Below are 5,374 nucleotides of genomic sequence, written 5' to 3' on the forward strand. Positions count from 1 at the left end.
CCTTGTGGCCCTGTTGACCATTAATACAAAAAAGAAATAAACTCTTGAAAACAATATTGTTAAACTCTGACCTTTTCGGTATTTATGTTTCTGTGTACCCCATCAATAGGGCACAAATAAACCACAAATTTGCAGTAATTATTGGTATGCACAAGCGATTTATCTGCCACAGTTGCTCTTAATTAATGATGTGTCCCATCAATTTGGAAAACTAATTGCATTGACTGTATTCAATAGCAACTCAATAATCTCATTAATAGTCTCCACTAGTTCAGGTTGATTGTCCGCCAAAGACCAAGCTGATAACAGCTTGGTTGAATACATAATGCGTTGAAAGTGTTGCTACTTGAGGTCATAAAAACACAACTGTTCTCCAAAGGGTTATGCAATACCAGCGACCTGACGGGCATAAATTGACCTGGCATACATCCAAATGGTATAAATTGACCTGGTGTAGGCAACAGTAATTATTATAACTATAACTTTCCCAAAGTGAAGGCTGCAGCCTTGCTAGGACGCGTCCTTGCTAGTCACGTCCTATGGAGATGAGAGTGCTAGCTCGAGTGCTTCCTAGCGTTTGTAACGTTCAGACTTTGGAACGACTTGGTAGTGTGGAAGCGCTTCCACTTCCGCTTTTTAATACTGCGTGTCCGCTTGTAAACACATGTGCGCTTAGGAATAAAACATGGCAGCAATCAAGCTGATCGATATTTATTTGACTTTTGTCTGTTATGAATGCGGTCATGTCTCCTTCGCATGCAGCCTCTTTGGGGAAGTCACAAAAGCTTTGTAGCGGTTGATAGAATCGTCTTTATTAAAAGGAAAATCCATTCCATTTTTATAAAACTAAGTGAAATTGTCTGAGAACTTAATTCATGCATCACATTTAGGCCTACAGTACGGTTGATTACTATTATGCAGGGGGGAAAAGACAAAGAAAGAGATGATAAACATGTATTTATTTGGATATATTATTTAACTGATCTGATTCATTCATTCATATATGCCTACAATCTACCAGTGGTTTGAACACATAAGTATATCATATAAAATACAATTATATACGTTCATTAAAAATTACAAACATTGCAAATGATCGGTTGTGCATTAATTTTACAACATTGGATAGTGGCACTATCCCTTCCACCGGTAAACAAATGTTTGCGCGCCACCCGGCGCACAAAAGCCTCCGTTTACTGGGCTGACCCTAAAAAAACATAAAAAGGTATACATAAATAATGTAATCTTGTGAGCGAGTAAATTTACATTGGTGACAGTGGTGTTTAACCCCATGCAAAATATAGCAACGTATCATTAAGTTGCAAAAACGTTTGAAAAGTGGCACAGGTCTTTAGGCTTGATTATTTGCATTAACATGAAGAATCTATAAAAAGCAATACGGCCCAAAATATTTCTGAAAACTAATATAACTTCACTTCATTTAAAAGTGTAGCCTACTGCTATGCCATTTTCAAGAACCCGCCCAGTGAACGCAGAGGATTGTGGGTACTTTTGGCTCGTCTAGGGCTGTTTCCCAATGTCAAGGAAGCATGCTCAACGGCCGCCCTTTTAAGGACGCTACGTCATCGAACGCCGACAAGCACTTTTCCAATGTTGAGGACACTCGAAATACGCCCCCTTTTCGGGTCCTTCGTTTTTGAGAATTCCGAGATTTTTCAAGGATGCATCGCTGCATCCTAGACGAGCCAAAACTACCCACAATCCTCTGCGTTCACTGGGCGGGTTCTTGAAAATGGCAGAGACGCACGTACACGTTCAAACGAAGTGAAGTTATATTAGTTTTCAGAAATATTTTGTGCCGTATTGCTTTTTATAGATTCATCATGTTAATGCAAATAATCAAGCCTAAAGACCTGTGCCACAATGTTTTTGCAACTTAATGATACGTTGCTATATTTTGCATGGACGTAGCTGGTGTTAAACACCACTGTCACCAATGTCAATTTACTCGCTCACAAGATTACATTATTTATGTATACCTATTTATGTTTTACGTTTTTTTTAGGGTCAGCCCAGCAAACGGAGGCTTTTGTGCGCCTTAGGGTGGCGCACAAACATTTGTTTGCCGGTGGAAGGGATAGTGCCACTATCCAATGTTGTAAAATTAATGCACAACCGATCATTTGCAATGTTTGTAATTTTTAATGAACGTATATAATTGTATTTTATATGATATACTTATGTGTTCAAACCACTGGTAGATTGTAGGCATATATGAATGAATGAATCAGATCATATATCCAAATAAATACGTTTATCATCTCTTTCTTTGTCTTTTCCCCCCTGCATAATAGTAATCAACCGTACTGTAAATGTGATGCATGAATTAAGTTCTCAGACAATTTCACTTAGTTTTATAAAAATTGAATGGATTTTCCTTTTAATAAAGACAATTCGATCAACCACAACAAAGCTTTTGTGACTTCCCCAAAGAGGCTCCATGCGAAGGAGACATGACCGCATTCATAACAGACAAAAGTCAAATAAATATCGATCAGCTTGATTGCTGCCATGTTTTATTCATAAGCGCACATGTGTTTACAAGCGGACACGCAGTATTAAAAAGCGGAAGCGGAAGCGCTTCCACACTACCAAGTCGTTCCCAAAGTCAGACGTTACAAACGCTAGGAAGCACTCGAGCTAGCACTCTAGTCTCATCTCCATAGGACGCGACTAGCAAGGACGCGTCCTAGCAAGGCTGCAGCCTTCACTTTGGGAAACAGCCTAGGATGCAGCGATGCAGGATGCATCCCCTGATGCATCCTTGAAAAATCTCGGAATTCTCAAAAACAAAGGACGCAAAAATGGCGCGGCTTTCGAGTGTCCTCAACATTGGAACAGTGCTTGTCGGCGTTCTATGACGTAGCGTCCTTAAAAGGGCGGCCGTTGAGCATGCTTCCTTGACATTGGGAAACAGCCCGCATTGAGACCCTTGAGAGTAGAGACTAGTAATAGAGTGTTCAGCAGATTATACAGATACATAGATAAATACATAGATATTATATATAGTTAGTATATGCTGCATGTGTACCTCCTAAGATGGCGCAATTTGATTGGTTCGCTATCTCGGGATATTGGGCAATATGATTGACATCTCAAACTCGATATTGTTTTCATTGCAAAATGTCAGCTGATAACAACAAGTAAACCTTCGGTCGGGGGCCGGGGCTATTCCCCACTATTCACTTCACCTTCGGCGAATAATTGTTGACTAATAGCCTGGATAGATAAATAGCCTAGTCAAGTCTTTATTAATACCAAACTACACGTCGCTCACACAGTATAGCCTAAAAGACCACACAGAACAAGGGAGACAAAAAGTCTGGCTGGACACATACACAAAATACATCACATTAAAACTAGACCCATGCGTTGATAGATAGATAGACTAATAGAAAGATAATTAACTAGGTTCTATCAGAGAGAGAGAGTTGCGACACTTCCATTGGACTCCGTTGTAGCGCCTACTTCCGGGGTATGGAGCCTCGAATAGTTCCAAACAACCATTTTACGGCTTAGGAGACCGTTCATTTCCATTGCTGGCCGCCGAGTAACTTCTGAGGTAAATTGATTAAATAGCTACCTCTTTTGAATTGTCAACTGTCTATATTGTATCAGAGGCCCTTTATGATGCATATACTGATCTTTATTTGTAAATGCACAGCGTAATTATATATATATTTATCTTGGTAGACGACCGATTGCTTGCTAGTTTGTTGGCTCGATTTCACCATCTGTGAAGGTATCTCCAGGGGTAAATTGATTAAATAGCTACCTCTTTTGGATTGTCAACTGTCTATATTGTATCAGGACCTTTATGATGCATATATTGATATTTATTTGTATATGCACAGCGTAATTATATATATTTTTATCTTGGTAGACGACCGATTGCCTGCTAGTTTGTTAGCTCGACTGCACCATGTGATGGTATCTACACCAACAATTACAAAGTTCAGTACTAGTGAATCTAACTTTTATTTAGTTAGTTATTTATGTTGGATTACTAGGATAATTTAGGTTGATTTAAGGACGGGTTTTATGATGCGATAGCTAGTAGAAATAACAGTGTTTGTTTAATTATATCCTGGAAAGGGTGATGTTCAGCACATGAAGCCCTACAGATGCCGCCGATTCAACAATGCTGATTATGATGGGCGGTCAATTTAACCTGTATGGCTTTTTCGTTTTAACTTCTTGTTGACTGAATTGTTTCTCTTTCTTAGTGCCAAATTGATTCTCTTTCTTAGTGCCAAATTGATTCTTTTTTGTTTTGCAATAGCCCTCTCTGCTCTCCTTCTCATAAATTTTTCCTTTTCTAGTTGCCTTATTAGGTCCTCCACAGTCGCCCCATCAGTCCCTGGCAGTCTGGTCCCTGGAGCAGCTGGCCCTGGCAAAAGTTATTCCTTCACTGTTGACCCCTGACTGACTGGCCCTCGGCACACAAATCCCTGGATCACCCGCCACTGGATCACCTGCCACTGGATCACCTGCCCCTGAATCACCTGCCCCTGGCAATGTGGCCTCTTGATTGCTCTCTCTGTCTCCTGTGATGTCCTTTTCAACGCTCTTGAAATCAACCTAAATTTCTCCCTCAATCTCTGTAACAATTACAAGGTAATGTTGCTGTTATATGTATTTTGTCTTTGCATTTGCAACTACTGTCATCTCCAATGTAAGAAAATGAATTAAAGCAAAACATTTCTATAATGTGAATTAAATCATCTGCCACAATCAGAAACCAATACAATTTATAAATGGATCTACCGGCAATTGTTAATTGGGTAGAAATGTGTCGATTATCTACATTGTGTGCAAATCCTCAGAGAATCCCTGCCTTCTGGTTGTTTTTTAAACTGAATGTACAAATATGAATTATGTAATCTCATTAGGAGTGTAGTCTATCCTTGAATTACATGAAATGGGGAATATTGTTAGCTGCATGGATCATACCGAAGTTTAATTTGGCGCAATATACATATATATTTGATTGACAGCCCTCCTCACATTAAATTCTGAATTGTACAGTAAATGGCTGAAACAATAGTTACGTATTGTAACTCCAGATTCTATGAGCATAGAAGGGGGTTTCCTCCTCTTCGGTTTAGGGCGATGGATGAAAACTGTTGGGCCTGCATCGGGCCTCAACTTCAACATCCTATCTACTTTTGTGGCTTTGAATTGGTCATTTTCAAAGTGTACCTGTAGGTAGGCTTGTAAGATCAGTTTCCATTGCACTTCAAATATCATTGGAAAGTCATAATTCTCTACACTTAGAATTATTATGCCCTTTGAAATGCTAGCAAGTGATCTGAACATTACGTTGACTGTTGCTGACTGTCAATAAGTTTTG

At 39.4% G+C, this 5,374-nt stretch overlaps 1 long non-coding RNA gene across 1 annotated transcript; it reads left to right on the plus strand.

Moving 5' to 3' along the window:
* The first annotated feature begins 3,419 nt into the window (after nucleotides 1-3,419).
* LOC130393592 (uncharacterized) lies at nucleotides 3,420-4,985 on the plus strand. Its single transcript, XR_008897114.1, has 3 exons — nucleotides 3,420-3,583; nucleotides 4,117-4,194; nucleotides 4,344-4,985. It is a non-coding gene; the product is annotated as an uncharacterized LOC130393592 (long non-coding RNA).
* The last annotated feature ends 389 nt before the right edge of the window (nucleotides 4,986-5,374 follow it).

This window comes from Gadus chalcogrammus, chromosome 12 (genome assembly GCF_026213295.1).
Source record: "Gadus chalcogrammus isolate NIFS_2021 chromosome 12, NIFS_Gcha_1.0, whole genome shotgun sequence".
Classification (NCBI taxonomy): Eukaryota; Metazoa; Chordata; class Actinopteri; order Gadiformes; family Gadidae; genus Gadus; species Gadus chalcogrammus.